Source organism: Haliaeetus albicilla, chromosome 3 (genome assembly GCF_947461875.1).
Source record: "Haliaeetus albicilla chromosome 3, bHalAlb1.1, whole genome shotgun sequence".
Taxonomy (NCBI): domain Eukaryota; kingdom Metazoa; phylum Chordata; class Aves; order Accipitriformes; family Accipitridae; genus Haliaeetus; species Haliaeetus albicilla.
The window spans coordinates 74,218,018-74,239,494 of NC_091485.1; positions in this window are offsets into that span (position 1 = coordinate 74,218,018).

The window sequence follows — 21,477 nt, forward strand, 5'->3', positions numbered from 1 at the left end:
AAAGCAAATGAACTGGTCCTTGAGGGAGTGTTGCAGATCCAATTTTTTCCATTCATTGATGATAGCCACAGATAGCTACACAGTCTGTGTTGGTGGATACCTAAGAGGGCTGTCGGAACTCACAAGCACTTCAAGTTACAGATACTCTTTAGGCTGTATGACTGTAGGTTCCTTCACCCACTAGAAATTTTATCAGCTTTGCATTTGATTAGATGGGAATAGAACTGGGAAGCCAGTCTGATTCAAAGAGCCATCTGTCAGAATTTCCAGGGCTGCTAGACTGGTTGTCTAACGGTTTGTTTGCAGTGTGAGGCTGTTGTTCGAGGGCTTACCATGGCCACATTTCATGCTTGTGCCAGGATGGTTTGTGAGTCAGCAGCAATCTCCACCTTGCTCTGATTTTCATGCAAAGAAAGCCAGAGAATGTAGACCATGGGAAAACCACAGCATACAGGAAAATATTTTACAATCAGCAAAACCATAGGGCCAGGATTGTGGCCCACATGGTAAATGTCTTACAGCCCAGCAGGAGCACTGGGTGCTACAACAGTTGGTTAGCGACAGGAGGAGGAAGGCAAGAAACATGGAATAGAGGGCCAGCTTTGCCAAAGGTTTCTGTGTGAGCATCTATTGCTGGCACTGGTATCAAACTGGTAGCAGTGGGATGGATTGAGGTTCCCCTCCCTCAGCAACTTTAGTATAAAGCCCTCTTTACCAGCTTGGCAAGCCTATAACTGAAGATGCTCTTCCCCTTCTATCATGAATGGACCCCGTCAGCCCCCAGTAGACCAAGTTTCTCAGAGCGAGTCCCATGGTCTAAGTAGCTGAATCCCTGGTTGTGGCACCGGTTCCGCAACCATTTGTTGATTCGCCAGATTCGACTGGCGCTTTCAAACACCTTTCCTTTGACTGGGAGGATTGAAGAAAAAACTACCTGTGCTCCAGGGTCCCTTACTGCTCTAAGGGCTCTGTAATCCTTCTTGATACTCCTCAGACTGCTCCTGGCAGTATCACTGGTGCCCATGTGAAACAACAGCAGCGGATAATAGTCAGTAGACTGCATGAGGCTTCGTAGTCTCTTGGTGACATCCCTGATATGAGCCCCTGGTAAGCAGCCCACCTTTCTACAGCGTGCGTCAGGTCAGCAGATGGGTGCCTCCGTACCTCTCTGAAGACAGTCACCTACTACTATCACCCATCGCCTTTTCTTAGTTGCGCTGGTTGTTATACAAGGAGCAGATCCGTGTGCCTTACTCAGCTCCAGCATCTCTCCTGATGTGACGGGTCTTTCCTCTTCAGTCTGCAGAGCAGTGAAGTGGTTCTGCAAGGGCACCTCAGGCTTCGGAGGTGCTGCTGCTGGTCCTCGCTGTTGCAAACCTCCATTCTTCTTCATTATTAGGCCCCCTCCCTTCCATGTGTGCTGGTGGGGGAGTTTTTGGCTGTTTGGCCGTGGGCTGTGGGACCGCTGGAGACTGAGCTTTGAACTAGCTATCTAACTCCTTCTCAGCCTCCCTGATGTTACACAGCCTTCTCACCGCCTCCTGCAGCTCAGCCACCCGTGGCAGGAGGTCCTCTACCTGGGCACGGCTTTTGCAGACAGCTCTGCTGCCTGTCCCTGCCCCAGGAGAAAGGTCCAGGTCCTTCAGCAGCTCCATCTGGGTGGAGGCATCGGCCACCGCTGGGGTGGATGGTGCAGACCCCCCAGCCTTTGCCCTCAGACAAATGCCCACCGGTCTGCCTTGAGGGTCAGGTAGGACCAGTGCCCTCGGTCCCAGAACGGTGCCCGGTTGTTGACTTGTGTGGACTTCAAGCCTCTCCGCTCGGCCGGTGGGATGTCCCTCCTTCCAAGAGGTGCCCTCCCACACGTCATGCCCTGTTTGTCCATCCTGGTCGCCGCGCTTCTGGTCGCCGTGCTCCCGTGGGCTGCCCTTTGTGGGAGTGAGGGGTAGCCGCTGTTACTCCTGGCCCATGCCCGTGCCTTGTCAACCGCTCTCCTTCACGAGAGCTGCCGGCTCCTGGCATGTTTCCACGCTCTCCTGGGGTTTCCCCAGCTCAGGAATCCCCCCTTGCACATCGTGATCCCCTGCTCTGCTGTGGAACATACCTGCACCGGAGCCGATGGCCTCAGCAAGTGACATGAGGTACACATGGGAGTGTATGGGGGTACACAGTACCTGGCACGGTACTGAAATCAGTTCTGCTATTGCATATATCCCCTTTGCAAGTTTGATGAGCTTCTGTTGTAGGACGCTAGATCCTTTTAAAAAGATTTATCTCATCTGCCTCAAGTGATGTACAAATGAGTCTGCACAATTTATCAAGAGTTTCCTGTCTATGTGATGGAGAGGTAACTACAGAAGTTTCTGTAGGAGAGGAGGGACCGAGGCAGGTTAATAGAATTTCATTAATAATGGTAGGGGTGTTTTGGAAAAGAAGGTGATTACTTGTGTTGAAAAAGTCTTTTTCCCCAAGCTGTGCATGGAATTCTTGACCCGTGCTCACATACAACATTTATTTAGCCAGTGACTAGTTTAAGTCATTTCCTCTTAGAGGTGGAAGGGAAATATATAGTGGATAAGTGGGCCTTTTAAGATTTAATCTTTTTTGCCTAATAATCCACTTAAGTTTTGAATAATTTGGAGATCCAGGGACAGGACTAAGCATATAAATGCAGTAAGAATTGGGACCTAGTACTTTCCTTTGCCCTTCGATTTCAGAAGACTGCTGAGGTGCAACCATACGCACATCCTCTCAAGCTTTCAGCAATCTGGAGGTGCAGAGAGAGATGTGGGAGTAGACCACATCATGGGGCTGTCTCAAACTGTTCCACCAAAAATTAATAATTTCCACCAGCTGGGTGTAAAGACATGGGTTTGAGTGCTTATGTAGCCCTGGGAACAGATATCTTCAGTGAACTCCCCCAGCTGACACCACCGATTTTAAATTCAGGTCGAGTTGAAGTACGATTGTGTTGAAGCAAAATAACCTTCCCACCTATGTCTCTTGGTCAATGCCATTGGCTTGCTGAAATCTCCCTCAGGCTCCTGGGAAGAAAACATTGCTCAGGTCTATTTCTTATATTGTGAAGTTCCCCTCATATGACATTAAACTGCGAAAGCATCACTGGAAATCCCTATACGTATGTGTTTCCATTACACACAGTTTTCAGTACTGTTTTCTGCTTCTCCATCTCATGGTTAAAATCTTCCTGACAAATCTGTCAGCCTCAGTGTTCTCAGAGGGATCAGTCCTGGAGCCATATCAAGTGCAACAGCAGGAGGGAGGGGAGGGAAATGTCTTTTCTCGCTTACAGTAGGATATTGTGAAACTCAAGGAGATGTGGTTGGTTTTGACAGGTGTCAGAGGACTGTGGAACCATAGAACAAAATTTGCAAGGAGCCAGAGGGTCATTTGGTCAGTCCCTTACAGGGTCAGCCAGACACATGTCTTTCTGATAGACATTTATCAATTCTTGCTGCTCTTGAAATCACCCAAGGATAGGGGCTGCCTTTACACGTCTGAGGGTAGACCATATCTTCCAAAGCCTCACTATATCTTATCCTAAAGTTTCTCTAATGTAAAATCAGGTGTAAAAGTTCCTTCCTGGAAAGTGTGGGCATTGCTTTCTACCTACAGTGGAAACAGAACAGTTTATTCTCTTTCTCTCCATGGCTTCTTTGCAAATTTGAAGTCTGTTTAATTATCTTTGACTAATTACACAGCCCAGATTATTACTGAACTTTTACTTCTAAAAAGACCTTTGATTTTTACCCTGCTAAGCACACACAGAGCTAGTTTGTGATACTCTATAATCCCATTGTGGGTACATTCATTCTTCCTTACATAGCCTCTTCTGCTTTCTTACAACCATTTGTCACACCTTAATTTGCCACAGCAGAACACAGTGGGGGATCTGTGAATGCTTTCCAAATTACGTGATAATGCTTGGCCTGTCCCTCTTATGATTTGCTTTAAGATTTGAGCTTCAAACACATCCCTGGCCAACGGTGCTTTTGTACTCAGCAAAAGTTACTGACTCTCTTGCATGGTCCTTGTTTGGACTCAGATGTGAATCCTGACTTCATTCAACTGAGACACGAGTTTGGAGACAGTCTCTGGGTCTGCCCAGTGAGAGACACTGGAAGTAAGTCAAGATTTAATCTCTTTTTTACACTGCTGTATCACATAGGTTGAAGATACAGAGAACATCTCCATCCCAGTGCAATCTGTGCCTTCAGGAAGATACTTGCAGCCCCTCTGCCCTAAGGGTTGTTGAAGCCACCTCCTCATTGTCCAAAGAAAGTGGAGAGCATGGAAGGAGATCGATGCTTGGATACTTTCTGCTGTTAGTTTTGGGAATAGAGTGAAATATCAAACTGTGTACAGTCCTGAGTGTTTTTTGTCATTCTTTTTTAAATAATCTTTGATAGAGGTATCTTTCTACATTGTCCCTTTGAAGCTTAGTTTTTTATCCATAGGATACTTGAAACTTTCAGTCTGCCCAAGCTTGGATCTTAATTTTTTCTAAGAAAAAAACAGTCTGGGGTTTTTTTTGTTTGTTTGGGGTTTTTTTGTTTGGTTGGTTTTGTTTTGTTTTGTTTTGTTTTTAATGTAGGCCAAAAGAGTCTGTGCAGTAAAAGACAAATATTATCTCTTAATTTTTTCTCTTAATGCTGGAACCTAGGAATACCAGTGCACTTAGTGATACACTTTTATACAGTGATATGCATCAGACCATTCAGAACTTTTCCTATAAGAAAACTACATACTCACAATTTTCTTGGTAGAAATGAACCTAAATAAATCATGTAATGGAAGATTTTCAAATCTTTTAAGGATACATGTGTTTGGTTTGGTTTGGTTGGCTGATTGTTTTGGTGTGGGGGTTTTTTTGCACTGGATTGAACTGCCATTTAGAATTAAACTCAGCTGGAGGTTAAGAAAAGGACACCCAGGTGTCCTTTATGATGAATAAAGTTACAAAAGGTAATAAATAAAACATGGCATCACTAACCACTGGAGACAGCTGGAGCATTTATCTGCACTGTAATGAAATACTTAACCAGTGAACATATGTGATACTTGAAAAAGTGACCTTTGCTAAGCAACAGGTTTTTTGTTCTCCCTTCTCCAGAAAAAAATGAAAAAGTGCTGTAAAGAATCCTACAATGTTTGAGGTTTTATTAAAGCTTCTTTGGTTGTTTCTTACAGTCTAATGCAATAGTGATGAAACATGTAAGATTGACAGCCCCGGAGACTGATGGCTCTTTTTACCTACACAGCTGGGAAAGCACCTCCATTGCTCTGGACAAACCAACATGCTTTAGTTGTGTCCTGCAGGGCTCTTCTCTAGGGAGGAGAGACTAGCTCAGCCTACGTTGTTTGTAGTTTTCTGTCTCCTTGAAGAAAAAAAATCCAATCCTAGTGCCAGTAGGGTATTTTGATGAATGACCACTCATATTTGGATTAAACCCACCAAATGCATTTTATTTAGTGGAGCCAGCAGATAAATAATGAATTTTGGATACGACTAAACCAAGACAAATGAGAACAGATGACTTAGACCTGGAAAGTTATATAGCTCATCAATAGTCCCTTGGTACCATCTACTGCCATCATCTACCAGTTGCCCTCACTACAAATTTACTTTAGCAGAGTAAAAACATTGCTGTATGTTGAAGAATGAGGGCAATAAAGAGTGGCAGCAGAATACTAGAAAGCAGTAACAATTTATGGAAATACCTTCAAGATGCCAGAAGGTGCTGTGAGTTACGGCTTATCAATTGTTCAGACTCTGCTCCATATACTGTTGGTGGTGATCCAGGAAGTCAGTGAAATAGTCCATTACTGGTGCAGAGATCTGCACAGAATTAAAAAAAAAAAAACAAAAACCAAACTTAAAGTTTTTTAAAAGTGGGTTCTGGTGGTTAAGGATGAGTTTTGAAGTCACACCCATTCAGGTTACCTTGCTGTGGTTATCTGCTGCGCCTGTCGCAGTGAAATACTGCACTGCATCATTGAGGAATCACTCTGGGGTCTCTCATTTTGGAGCTTTTGCATCTGTTGTCACATTCTGCAATGGTCTTGGTGACGGTTTCCACCTTACCCTGTCCTTTCTGTGTCAGCCGATCATGCTTCACGCTAAGTGCAGCTCTTGAGGATATACAGCTTCATTTCCCGTCTTTCTTTTCTTATCAGCAGTGAAATAGTTCAAAATGTCAATAGTATATCAACATATTGATGTAAATACATCAACAGTCAGTCAACGTCTCCTTAAAGTGAATGGGGCAGTTTATGTTCTTCTAAGACAGTTTTCCATGGCTCTGCAGACTCAGGTGTTCTCTCCTTGTTTCGGGGATGTTGCCCTGGATGTTGAAGAAGATAACAAGTCCAGAGTGACCAGTCCACCCTACGATTCCTTTTCTGATTCAAACAATAATCTAACACCTTAGGAGTCTTGAGGTTTTTAAAACAATCCCAGTCTTCATCTTTTTTCTCCCTAAAGGGTGCCTTTTTTTCCTCATAAACCTCTAGTTCTCTTAAGGGAGGCATGACACTGACCTCAGGCAGCAATGATTATTCTTCACCTAAATATATATGCCTCTAAGCAGCAATAGAAATATGACAAATGAGAATCAGTTGAAACTGTAACCCCCAGCTTCCCCTGGGATATACCAACTTTCTTAATGAGAGAAACAATAACCATTGTAGTCCTGAGAGGGCTGAAGATAAATGACTGTCTATTGTTGATATTTTGATCTATAGGACAAATATGGTGTTTCTATTGAAAATCTTTATATAAAGACAGCTGAAACCCATAGGCTGTGTTCTTTGCAGGTAAATCCACTTATTTTTAGTAGTAGAGGAAAGCAGAAATACATTTTTAAATCACCACTTTCCCCAGGCTCAAAAAGGACCTTTTTTTTTCTTTCTTTCTTTCTTTCTTTCTTTCTTTTTTTTCCCCTTTTCTGTATTCTTTAAATAAAGGACCACTTAATGGGTGGAACAATACCTGGAAAGTCATGTTACAAAATTCACAGCTTTCTCTTAAACTATCCTTTTGACAGCCACATACAAAAGCTCTGAAGGCCAAAGATGTTCTTTAAGGTCAACAAAATATTTTAGTAGGAAAAAAAAAAAGACACATGTAAAGAGACAGATTCTAATGGATCTCAGAGATAGAATTACAGTAATGTTTCCCAGTATTTCCAGTAATATTGCCATTTTTTCTGTTAGCTTTCAGACTGTATTGTCATACTCTGTGATGTAATATCATTATATCAAATAAAGACTGTACATCATACTTACTTTAATTAACCCAGACAACTCACTTCTGTCTGATGACAAGTTTCTTGGTGGCTAGGATAGCTTCAAGAAAAAGAAGGTTCTTGTCTTGAATAGAACATCATGATATTACTGATACACTTCTGTTGTGGTTTAACCCCAGCTGGCAACTCAGCCCCACACACCCACTCGCTCACTCCCCCAGTGGGATGGAGGAGAGAATCAGAAGCATAAAAGTGAGAAAACTTGTGGGTTGAGATAAAGACAGCTTAATAGGTAAAGCAAAAGCCATGCACAAGCAAAGCAAAACAAGGAATTCATTCACTACTCCCCATGGCAGGCAGGTGTTCAGCCATCTCCAGGACAGCAGGGCTCCATCATGTGTAACGGTGACTTGGGAAGACAAACACCATCACTTCGAGCTTCCCCCCCTTCCTTCTTCTTCCCCCAGATCTATATGCTGAGCACGATGTCCTATGGTCTGGAATATCCCTTTGGTCAGTTGGGGTCGGCTGTCCCAGCTGTGTCCCCTCCCAACTTCTTGTGCCCCCCCAGCCTGCTCGCTGGTGGGGTAGGGTGAGAAGCAGAAAAGCCCTTGACTGTGTAAGCACTGCTCAGCCGTAACTAAAAAATTTCTGTATTATCAACACTGTTTCCAGACAAATCCAAAAGATAGCCCCATGCAAGCTCCTATGGGAGAAAATAACTCTATGCCAGTCAAAAGCAGCACAACTTCAAAATCTAGCTTAGAAGTTTAGTCCCTCCAAAAAGGTATGCTAAGTCATGCCTGTTCACAACATGCAGACCCTGTCTGGCACCATCTAAACGTATGCAACCAAGGATAACCAGGAAAATCATTAGGATGCCTTCGGCAAGGAGGTAGACATTAGACAAAATTCATGACAGAAGAATCCAGCTAACCCTACACAGAAACAGACCCTCTGGACCAAAGCCAAATATAGTAGTCTGGGGAGTTCTACCTCTGCTTGCCCCTCTCTTAAAATCCTCCATGGACAGACACTGATGGGCACTGTTGGGCACATGATATTAGGTGAAGATTGCTGTGTCCTGACATGATTGTTCTTATATTCTTGTCTTTACATTTATATGGGACTTTCTCTATGTCTTTTGTCATTCCCATCCCAAAGACAAGCAGAATTTTAAAAAAAGTTTCTGAGTACCTGTCCTGGTTTTGGCTGGGATAGAGTTATTTTTCTTTCTAGTAGCTGGTATAGTGTTATGTTTTGAGTTTGGTATGAGGAGAATGTTGATAACACCCTGATGTTTTCAGTTGTTGCTAAATAATGTTTAGACTAAGTCAAGGATTTTTCAGCTTCTCATGCCCAGCCAGCAAGAAGGCTGGAGGGGCACAAGAAGTTGGGAGGGGACACAGCCAGGGCAGCTGACCCAAATTGGCCAATGGGGTATTCCATACTATGTGACATCATGCCCAGTATATAAACTGGGGGGAATGGGGCAGAGGGAATCGCTGCTTGGGGTATAACTGGGCATCGGTCGGCAGTTGGTGAGCAGTTGCATTGTGCATCACTTGTATATTCCAATCCTTTTATTATTATTATTGTCATTTTATTATTACTATTATTATCATTATTAGTTTCTTCTTTTCTGTTCTATTAAACTGTATTTATCTCAACCCATGAGTTTTACCTTTTTTTTTCCGATTCTCTCCTCCCTCCCACTGGGTGCAGGGGGAGTGAGTGAGGGGCTGCGTGGTGCTTAGTTGCTGGCTGGGGTTAAACCACGACAGTACCATAAATGCCAAATTGTTTAAGCAAAAATTTAATTGAGAACTTAGTTCATCCTAGGTACCTAACATGATTGATGGAAAGAGGGAACATATCTTCTACAGCGGACAATTCCTCCTGTCCTATCTGCCCTTTGGAGCTGCTGACTTTGACTAAAAGGCTTTCCCATGATGACTAAACCACTAAGCCAGGTCCCAACACAGATGTGGCAATACTGAGCCTAAGTGCTTCCCTCAGCTGGGACCTGTAGAAATATATTGAAGTGTGGTATTGGGCAACGCCAACACTATGGAAACAGTGCATCTTGCCTCAAGAAAATCTACAGGTAGTTTCTGTGACAAAAAAAGGGAAAAGCATCGTGATGTTCCCTGTGTAAACGTCACATCCCATTGCAAACACAGTTGATAGGTCTTCTTGTGGTCAAAAAAATACCAAAAGTATGTGGATACTGGGAACAATGTAAAGTCTGCAGTGCATTGCAGTGTCTGGATTACAACATATGAGTTTTCAAACACCTTCTTATGACTCCACATCCTTTTGTGCTTTCTGGTTATCACACATACCCTTGATATATCTTTTTGACATAAGAAACAGGTCAAAGGGCTTCAGTGAAGGAAAGTGGCACTTGTGAAGAGGAATGCAAAAGATTTGCTTTACCCACCTTATGGAAGAGTTGATGACTTGTTTTCCATCTTTGGGGAACAGAAGCATGACAACAAAACTACCACCAGACTAGGTACAATACTGGCGAGTTGAAGCAGGCCAACTTTCGTTAGGGTTTTTTTTTTTTAAGTGAAGGAATTTAGCCTCTGAGATAATTTACCATACTGGATTAGGCACTTTCAGAGAGTTTAAAATCCAGATTAGTATCAGTGAGAGCACACCAGGACACAGCCTGCTAAGAAGAAGCACACCTCTTGTCAGGCCCTGGGAAAGCCTACAGCATTGAGAAAACAAGTACAGTCTCTGTGTTACAGTTCCCAAATTCTCAGAAACTGGAAGCCACATCAAACCCAACACAACGGAGGTGTGCCATTTTGGGATCCTGCAACTGGCTTTTCACTGAGCGCATTGCACACCCCAGCAAACAGATTTAAAGGGGCAAAGCAAAGGAGAGGAGACATCATATTTTCACATGGCACACATCACATTTTTCTTGTGAACTGTATTTTTAGTACCGTCCTGTCCCATTTCACTTCTCACTCACATCTCTCCCTCTCCAAATATCTGATCCTTTCTCACTTGGGGTCAATTTATCCTGTAGAGTTCTGTCTCCAACATCTGAACTTTATAGCATCTTTCTTTCCAGATTTTCCCTCTGTGAAGCTCAGATGTCAAGGCTTGTTAAGCAGCAAAATTGACAGGGACTTTAACAGTTGTGCTCAGTTTTGTGGTAGGTCTCATCTTAAGGATTTTATAAATGTCCGTTAAAATTGAAGGGAAAAAAAAATACTTAGAGAAAGGGAAGTGTTCTTTACAAAACTTTATTTTATGAAACTACTGTAGCACAGCATTGGTTACATATAATGCAGAAAGAGTGAGGTTAAGACAGTAATGGATTTTATAGTGTGAGTTAGGTCTTCATTATACACAGGCAATAGCTGTGTGGTCAAAGAAGAAATGCTAAAGGACTTTCACCAACACTGCTGAGACTTTTGTGGCTTACCAACTAAATTATGTCTCTTTCTCCTGATCTCATGACCCATTCCAGGGGTTTACCTCACCTGCAATCATCATTTCAGACTCGCTGACATGGCCCAGCCAGTTCCCCTGGTTTATATGTTTTTATATTATAGTTATTGGCTGTGATAGAGACCAATAAGAGACCATTCTCCCACTCCCAACATCCTGCCTCCGTGTAACTTATAATTGGGTTGTGGTTGGGGAACATTAACTCTCCAAAGGTGTATGGAAATATTTTCTCTGACTGGTGATCTGGGAGATTTTATTGTCATGATTACCATCTTGCTTTTCTATTCTTAGCTCCAGTTTTTTTTATTTTAGTGCCTGCCATATCTCAAGAGGTTTTACAGAGACAGAAGTAATTTTCTGGAGAAGAATGTGAAAGTTTCAGTGTGGTACAAAGTATGAGAAGGGAGCATGGTCAAGTGAATAACAAATCAGGGTATGAATCAAAGACTGCTAAAACCAAGAGGAGCATTATTATTAACTGCAGGGGGGTTGGGTCCTGGGAGACAGACTATATCTTATAATGCCACTGCTTAGTGTAGGGGGCAAAAATGTAAAAATATCACAGTTGTTTGCGGAGAACTATGTTTAACAATATGTGGGAGGGACTGGTGAGAGCAGGAGAGCAGCGTATTTCTCAGTTCTTCTCTAACATGTTTTGGCCCTCTAGTTATAAAGGGGTTTACTGGGAGATTGAATACAATCCCTAAGTCCTTTAGTATTGACACAGTCTGAGTCCAAACCAAACAATCCATAAATCAGTGTCAAGCCTTTACTCCTGAACAAGTCAGGAATTAATGACATCAGAAGCCAGAATTGCCTCTCTTGGCCACATGAAAGGAGAAAGCTCTGCTCCCAAAATGAGCATTGGTGTTCTTGGTTGGACAGATCAAACCACTAATTATACTATCATGAGCCTGGGGGCAATCCATGGGAGAATGTGAAGAGGGAAAAGGTTTCAGTGCTGTGGACAGAGTGGTGGAAGGGAGAAAAAGTGACTGTTGAATAATACCTTTTTCCAGAGAGATGACTTTTCAAACCTTTCCAAACCTTCTCCCCACTCCAAACCTCACTGGTTCACATCTTCCAAACTCTTATCTCCTTCCTCTGTCCCCCCTCTGCAGTTTTATCTGTATTTCTTGGAGGACTGGCACCACCTCCACGTCCTTTCTCTGGTGTTCCACCAGCTCATACACACACGTATGATGCCTTTAAGAGCTGGAAATGAGAATGAGGATCCCAGAAAGTGTCAGGCAGGTATTCTGCCTTTTGGGGCCACCTCACAGCTGGTTTTTTTTGCTGCAGCTGACACAACAATGCACTTTCTGATTCAATTACAAACTTCCATTTCCCCACACCAGTAAAAGTGAGGAAAAGGAAAGAAAAAAACCCCTACACACTGCTCAGCAGTGAAGCAGGCAAAATCAAACTAGTTTATAGCCAATAATTCACCACTTGTGGAGAATAACAACTTACTATGGTGATGTGCAGTGCAGTACAGTTTGGTTTTTTGGTGCTTGGAAGCTGTCCTTCAGTCTTTGGAAACTGCCCTTGCCCTTTAGAAGAGGGCAAGCTCCAAACCTCAATGAATTGTGTCATTAGGATAAAGGCAGAATTGTTTACCTCAAATAAGAAGCCATCACATGTGAAGTGATCCTTCCTTTCTTCAGTTTCTTGTACAAGAGAAATCTTGAAGAAGATTTTTAGCCCAGGGACACTGCATAGATGTTGTTGATCATGGAAGAGTGGTGACTGACTGGCAAGAGAATGTGATACACCCCATTCATGTTTTAAAGCACAGACTATTTGGTGATATTTGCTGTCACTTCTTAGGAAGATCAGGGATCAGAAACTGACTTCTATTCATATGGGGCCAAGCTTGGCCCTGTTCATACTTGGGATCCGACTGGCTTGGAAGAACCAGACACATTAACTGAAGAATTAACAGCAGTTTCCACTCCTGTCTATCTGGCTCCAAACATAGAAAAAAAATAAAGTTGTTTTGTTTTTAGTATATATTCATATCATCTGAATTCTCTTCAGCCAATGTTCAATTTTCTCTACATAGGTGTATGTGTCATCTCAGATTATCCCAGTAAGACCTTTCATACCACCCAGTCCTAGAGTTTTGTGACTGTAGCGCAGGGATATAATTTCTCTGACATTGTCTACAGCAAAGTTCTTCATAACAAAGTTTTATGATTTTGAGTAATACATAAAGTCATTTATGAATTCTCTAATTGCTTTAAGGAATAGATAGTCACTTTTCTTCAGTCTTTGCACTGTGTTTGCATTTTCTCCTTTGGGGACTGTAAATATTGCAAGAACCTGAAAGCATTTACAAAGGTTGCCGCCTTCTGCCTTGCCTGACTACCTCTGCGGAGTATTTTATTTGGTCTTACGTCAAATGAAGATGCAGGCTCAGAAGGTTAGTAACACTTAAAAGCATATGAAAGATCAATATGGGATTTGGAAAAGTGGGAAGAAACAGCCCTGATGAAACTTTATAGCCCACCAGAGAGCGGTTTTGTATTGGAGCATTGTGAAGGGAAGCTCAGCCTAGACTCACCCCACCTAACTGAGGCTCTAAATTTCGAACACAGCAACTCTTGGGAAACATAAGCATCTCTAGAGGGTAGTACAGCCTATCCCAAGATCTCTTTCCACTGACTGTAAAAGGAGCTGAAAGTGGCTGTGCTCCTTTTTTAGATGCTTTAAGTAAGATGAGGCAAATCTGGGCTCAGAAGTGAATCCAACTTACCTGTAAAGAAAATGAGCTCTAAAACCATCTTGTAGATTGAAGAATTGCTGAGTCTGTGCTCTGAATGTGCAGTACTAGAGAATCCTGGCACAGGCGTTCCAGCACTTAGCATTGCTGCTGAGCATGTCAGAAACACCCCAGTGGAGACATAAAGCGAGGAAAGAAAAGGCAAAGCACGATGCAATCACACACTTGCCTGATGTTTTCCTACCTGCTGCTGTCAGAAGTGTCGGTCATCACTGCATGCTTCTGCATTTTGCTAACTGCCTGTTTGCCATGCATTACAAAAGCTGTTCCAGTATGTCAACATACTCCATGGGGTTCTTTTTGTTTGTTTCTTTCTTTATCTAGTGTGACAGCAAGCTGGCTACTAGGGAGTTAGTACCACAGCTAGACAGACGATTGCAGTAGCCGCTCTTGGGGTCCTTTTCTCAGCAAACACCTTTAATGATCTAATGTTCATGCGTTATCTTCAGCCAGCATCAGCCAGACCATACAGAATCCCCCATGCTCTCCAACTTGTCTCTACATGTGCTTCCCTCCCTCTCCAGGGTTAATGTCCTGCACTGATGTTACTTCACACAGCATGAAAGCAGCCTATGCAGCTACACAACCGCATTCACACTCCGTAGAGTCTGTAAGCGATGTTCTCAAACACACCTCCCATCTATTCCCTGAGACACACAGTGCCTGAGCAGTTGCTTGTACAATAACCTTATGTATGCACTGTCCCAACAAGTTTCCCTCAGGTCCTTCTTGGGCAAAATTTGTTTTTGCGTTCTCATGCCCGCATCTTTCTCTTCAAAGAAATTTCTCATCCCTTCTCTCTGACAGCTCTGTACATTGTCTTGCCCATTTTGCTATGCTCAATACACATCTCTTCTTCCTATGGTAGTAGAATCTCATATAATGCCCAAGTTTATCCAGTGGATGTCTGCCAAGAGTGTTTCATTCATGTCTACAAGCTCTGTGAAGAATGTAGAGAAACAAATGCTTCAACTTTGCCTGTCATGGGATTTCTGGCTTTTTCCCCTGAAAAAAAAGAGACTCAGCACAGAGATTATTCACTATAGCCTACTGTACCGGTGTTATTCCTGAGCAGGAAGAGATTACGTGAGGTTGTCAAAGGGAGCAAAGCAACCAGCCAGAAGTTGCAATAAGAAATTGAATATTCAAGCAAAATATTTTGAAAATTTATTTCAACTGGGATATTGCGGTATTTCCTCAGGGAGTTGGTGAGACACCCTCACTGGAGGTGCTTGGGGGGAAAACTCTTTTTAATACATAGATAAGCTATGTGTGAAGTACTTCACCATTTGGTTGGCATTAAGGTGATGGTAGCAATCTCCCACATGCTTAAGCTCCATCAAGCTATTTTAATACTACAAAAACCTTCACTAGAAAAAGTTGGGTTTCCCTCTAGAATTGTAAGAACTTCAAATGCAGATTTTAATGATGATTGACTGTTTGGGGTTTGTGTGGTGGGGTTTTGGTAGCAGGGGAAGGGCTGCAGGGGTGGCTCCTGTGAGAAGCTGCTAGAAGCTTCCCCAGCTCCAAGTCAGACCCGCCTCTGGCCCAGGCCGAGCCCGTCAGTGATGTTGGTAACACCTGTGGGAGAACAGATTTAAGAAGGGGAACCTGTAGTGAGTGAGGGGATTGGGATGTGAGAGGAGCCTCTCTGCAGATCCTGAGGTCAGTGAGGAGGAATAAGGGAGAAGGTTGATGCCCCCGCAGCCCCTGGTGAGACCAGATGGCAGGCTGTCCCCCCCCCAGCCCACGGAGGGGAGTGGGGGAGCAGATGCCCCCCTGCAGCCCGGGGAGAGAGGAGCCCATGCCGGAGCAGGGGGATGGATGCCCCACAAGATGGCTGCTGCTCCCTGGGGAAGGCCGTGCCGGAGCAGGCTGGGACTGAAGGACTGCAGCCTGGGGAAAGGACCCAGGCCAGAGAAATTTGTGAAAGAACTGCAGCCTGTGGGAAGGACTCAGCTTTGACAAGTTTATGAGGGACTGTCTCCTGTGGGAGGGACCCCATGGCAGAGCAGGGGACGAGTGCGGAGTCCTCCCCCTGAGGAGGAAGGAGCGGCAGAGAGAAAGTGGGATGAGTGGACCCCAACCCCCATTCCCCGTCCCCCTGTGCCACTGGAGGGGAGGAGGTGGAGAAAACTGGGAGTGGAGTTGAGGTGGGAATGAGGGAGGGGTGGGAGGAAGGTGTTTTAAGATTTGGATTTACTTCTCTTTATACTTGTTTCAGTTTGATTAGTATTAAATTAATTATTCCCCCCCCCCCCAAGTTGAGTCTGGCTTTTGCCCATGGCCATAACTGGTGAGTGATCCCTCCCTGTCCTTGTCTCAACCCATGAGTGCTTCTTTATATTTTCTCCTTGTTCCACCAGAGCCGGGGTGGGGAGGAGTGAGCAAGCGGCTTCATGGTGTTTTATTGCCAGCTGGGCTTAAACCATGACATTGACTTAGCCAAAAAGCTGGAGATGCATGTTCTCAAGGCTTAGCGCCTGCCATTAAGACTAGCCAATTGACCAGTTTCATCTGATTTTAAGTAGCAGCTCAGCTGAAAGGGAAAGGGTGACTCAAATTGATGTCTTGAGCCTGTATTGTGCATCCCCGTATAAGTAATGGAAGTCTTAATCACATCATTCGTGTTTCATAGCCTGTCCAAAGAGCCCCTCATTGCTGCCTAAAGGCTGCACCAGCTGGAAGGCTGGTATACTGGGGTACAGCGAGGTGAAGAGACCTTTGTAAGTCGAGACAGGATTGGGACCTGGAACATCAGATCATCAACCATGTACTCCAGCAGTCGTCTGATTTCATATTCAGCTTGGAAGCTTCATTTTTTTATAAGAAGATAGTGAGGATGGATGGCATCTCTGGGAACATCTACCTTGCTTTCTTGCTTCCAGTTCTGTTCGATGTTGTCTGTTTCCTCACATGTGCATTGGCAAATCACTTCTGAAACAGATGGGTGCCACCTGTAGTAACCTGACTGATGCATTTTCTTAAAACTACAAGAAATTAGAGATCCTGACCATCAGAGATGATAGGAGAAAGTGCAGCACCAGTAGCTGACTGTGGGACTAGGAGCAGTGAATCTGAGTATCTCAGTATGGCTAAATACAGGATTTAAGCACTTATAGAAACAATCAGGTGTATTAGAAATGTTCAAATGTATATATGCATCAATCTGCCTTTAATGTCAACTCATCTCTTTATTTGTCAACCCCTTCCCTTATTTGTCATCCCAATCTTGTGGTTCATTGAGCTTCTGTAACCCTGAGCAACTATAGCCTTGTAAAAGCTACCAATTAGCTGAGGTGATGTCTATAACCAGTTCAATAATATGTGTATGAATTTCTCTCTCTCCTTTCTTCTCTTTGTCACTTTCTCTCCCTCATCTGTGTCTTAAATCAATGGAAGTTCCTAACATTTTAAGAAGTCACATTCCCCACACTTCTGGAAACACCAATTATTTCTATGTGTTACTTTCTACACTTTGAGAAGCCCAGAAACAAGAACAATTCATGCATGAAGAGTGGAAACCCAAAAGACTCTGATGTTTTTTCCCTGATCCTTATGGTCCTCTGACATCTAAACCTCAATGGACGTCATTTTAGTCCAGCATCCACCTTCCAACTAAGGTAGTTATACCCTGATACTCTGTAGTCAAAAGTATTCGTTTTCAATAGTGTATAGTTCTGGCTCTTCAACTATTCCACTTCAGAGGCAAAAGAATGTCCCTTTTAACTTTTATAATGGTCTCAGAAAAGCAAGAAGGAAAGAAAGAAGAAAAGAGAAAGAGAAGAGAGGCAGAGGGAGAAAGAAAGAGAAAGGAAAGCAGGAAGGAAGGAAAGAAGGAAGGAAGGGTGGAAAAAAGAATCTCTAATGAAATTAGTAGAGTAAATCTTTTAAATATTCATTTTCCTAAAACATCTCACAGGGGCTTCCTTAGCCTGTTTATATCAACCAAAAAGCTTAACATGTTCATCTTGGTGATAGGTCTTCATTTAATTTATACATGTGCCTATAGTTCCTAGCTATGCTCGTTAGGGATTTTGGCATCAGTCATAACTCTGTTTCACTGGAACAAAGGTTACAAAGCAGCAATGACCTATCTTCTTTCCTAAATGGCATCTGATACTCTTAAAACTGACATTTCAGTTACTGACAGCATCCAAGGATCAGGAATTCCTGACTTTTATTGTGAAACTCATCCATTTCTGCCATTACCATGTATAATCATCAACCAAATTACCACTCATATGTTTTATTCACCTGCTTTCCATGGCAAGGTGAGATGGAGTTGGTCCACTGCCCAAAGCAAAGGATAAATTCTAGAATCAGTAATACAAAGAAGAAGCCAATTAAGCTACCTTATTGCATTTTACTAAGCTGCTCCAGACCAATTATAAGCATATTTCTTTGTGGTCTAATTAGGTTCAACTTGGTTCCGCAGTGTGAAAGCCTATAATGAGTGAACACGAGAGACACGGTTCAGACTCCATGTGAGGGATCATTAATATGCTCTGGGCTGCTGCTTTGAAAGAGGCTGCACCTAATTATGTGGGTTAATGCACTTAAACTAAATGGATGAATTGCAGCCATTTTCAGGATTTCAAGGCCCCTTAGACCGACAGAACTGTAGATTAATAAGTTGTTAGAGAGTGATCTGTTGACCTGCCCCATCATTCTTCACTTTCACTCCATATGCTCTTAGAGGCATGAAATGCTAAAGTGGAGAAATGTGCCAGTCACTGCTGTTTCAATTTTGGTGCTTTCTCTGGCATTTGCCTAAGGAATGATCAGAATTGGTGAACAGCAAAATACGATGATATGTCCAATAACTTCAGCTGACTTTGGATCAAAACGTACCATGCACAGGAGATAAGAGGTGTCTTGCCAGCACAAAACAGCTTAGATAAAAGACTTGACTCCCTTCTGCTAGCTGTGGCTGTCTAGAAGTCAGGCGTATAATCTAAAGCTATTGTTTAGGATACCCCTTTAGCCAGCTGAAAGAGTAAGTCATGCAGACTAGGCAGGTTATCTAAGTATAAAAGAAAAGGACATGTCATCCAAGACTATTCACACTAGAAAAGAGACAACTTGGGGGATATATAACAGAGGCTGCAAAATCATGATCAGATGGCAAGGGTGTATTGAGACAGACTGTTAACCACCTCTTTTGATGGAAGGAAAAAAAGGAGCCAAATTCAATGCAAAAAAAACCTGGGGGTTTTGTTTTGTTTCTCAGTTGGTAGTAGACCTTTGAAACTCCTTTGTAAGCCACACCATCATCAGGAAATCCTCTTAATGGAAAAATTAAGAATGGACACTGAAAGGTTATTAGGAAGAAAGGATCATAGGTACTTTTTCTGTCCCCTAGGTACTTGTTGATGGTCAGTGCTGGAGACAGAATACCAAGTGATACGGAGGATTGAGATGAGTCAGTAGAACTGTTTTTATGTCCTACTTTGTGGTGATTAAGACATAGAATGATCCTCAGGACTTCCTCCTGGTTAGCTCAAGCAGCCATCTTCCCAGCACTGTAGTTTTATATACCCTGTAAAAGTTTTCACATGTATTGTAAAATGGGCTAAAAGGTCAAAAAATTGTTGAACAGTAGATGGTACATACAACACTATCAGTTTTGACACCTATATCCTTTTATAGACCTAGCTTTGGGGAAGAGCCCCCATTTGCAAAAACCTCAGATCTAAGAAATTTCACTGGTCCTGAATGGCTTGTCTGTGACAGCAGGAGACATGCCAAATAGGTTTGTTTTCTCATGTTCACACTTGTCCTTAAGGCACTAGAGACAAAAACTGCTTCCTGTTCCACTCCTGAGTAAGAGGACCTGACAACTTAATAATTGAACAGGGTACTTAGCTCACTATGTTTCTGATGTGCCTCTTTTTAATTTATTTTGTCAGGATCTTTTTAACTTTTCTTCTACTGTTCCCAGCATGCTCTAGCTCCTCATAATGCCCATGAAAATAGGTTTTAGAATTTTCCTCTGTCATATCCTGTTCTCTTATTAACCCTCTACCCCATGGTGGCTTGCAGGATCTGCCCAAATGAAATTGCCTGCTGTTGGAAAATTTTGAGCTTTGTGTCTCTGTTTTAAAGAAGAAAAAACTATGCCAGTATTTTCACCCAAAGCGTCAGTAGCATAAACAGCCATTTAATGGCATTGTTAGATATATTTGCCATGAGGAAGGGGAAGGGAAATATGTCCATGAAGTGAGTAAAGCAATAGAAAACATATCTTCAGTTGCAGTTAATGTTGTGGTCAAGGGATCATTGTCCAAATGGAGGTTAGTAACAACTGGTGTCCCTCAGGGGTCTGTATTGGGCCCAGTACTGATTAATATCTGTATCAATGACATAGCAGGATTGAGTGCACCCTGCAGCAAGTTTGTGGATGACACAATGCTGAGTGGTGCAGTTGATACACTAGAGGGCAAGGATGCCATCCAGAGGGACCTCGATAGGCTTCAGGAGTGGGCCAGTGTGAATCGTGTGAAATTAAACAAGGCCAATGGCAAGGTCCTCCACCTGGGTCAGGGCAATCACCAGTATCAGCGTAGGCTGGGTGATGAATGGATTGAAAGCAGCCTTGTGGACAAGGACTTGGGAATACTGGTGGATGAAAAATTGGACATGAGCTGGCAATGTGCACTTGCAGCCCAGAAAGCCAGTCATCTCCTGGGCTGCATCCAAAGAAGCATGGCCAGCAGGTCAAGGGAGGTGATTCTTATGTTCTGCTTTCATGAGACCCCACTTGGAATACCACATCCAGCTTGTGGTGGGTTGACCCTGGCTGGATGCCACGTGCCTGCCAAAGCCACTCTATCACTCCCCTTCTCAGCTGAACAGGGGAGAGAAAATACAATGAAAGGCTTGTGGGTCAAGATAAGGACAGGGAGAGATCACTCACCAATTACCATCACAGGCAACACACTCGACTTGCAGAAATCAGTTTAATTTATTACCAATAAAAATCAGAGTAGGATAATAAGAAAATAAAAACTAAATCTTAAAACACCTTCCCCCCACCCATCCCTTCTTCTTGGGCTTAACTTGACTCCCAATTTTCTCTCCCTCCTCCCCCCAGCAGCACAGGGGGACAGGGAATGAGGGTTGTGGTCAGTTCAACACATGTTATCTCTGCTGTTCCTTTCTCCTCAGGGGCAGGACTCTTCACACTCTTCCCTTGCTCCAGAGTGGGGTCCCTCCCACGGGAGACAGTCCTACATGAACTTCTTCAGCGTGGGTCCTTCCCACAGGCTGCTGTTCTTCACAAACTGCTCTAGCATGGGTCCATTCCATGGGCTGCAGTCCTTCAGGCACAGACTGCTCCAGCGTGGGTCCCCTGTGGGATCACAGGTCCTGCCAGAAAACCTGCTCCAGCGTGGGCTTCCCACGGGGTCCCAGCCTCCTTTGGGCATCCCCCTGCTCCAGTGTGGGGTCCTCCCTGGGCTGCAGGTGGAGATCTGCTCCCCCATGGACCTCCCTGGGCTGCAGGGGGACAGCCTGCCTCACCATGGTCTTCCCCACAGGCTGCAGGGGAATCTCTGCTCTGGCGCCTGGAGCATCTCCTCCCCCTCCTGCACTGACCTGGGGGTCTGCAGGATTGTTTCTCTCACATATTTTCACTCCTCTCTTCTGGCTGCCATGGGGAATTTTGGGTCATCGTCATCCCCCCCCCTTCTTAAATATGTTATCCCAGAGGTGCTAACACTGAAGTTGATGGGCTCAGGTCTTGGCCGGTGGCAGATCTGTCATGGAGTCAGCTGGCATTGGCTTTATCTGACACAGGGGAAGCTTCTAGCAGCTTCTCACAGAAGCCACCCCTGTAGCCCTCTCCACTACCAAAACCTTGCCATGCAAACCCAATACATAGTTCTGGGGTCCCCAGCACAAGAAAGACATGGACCTGTTAGAGCAGGTCCAGAGGAGGCCACAAAA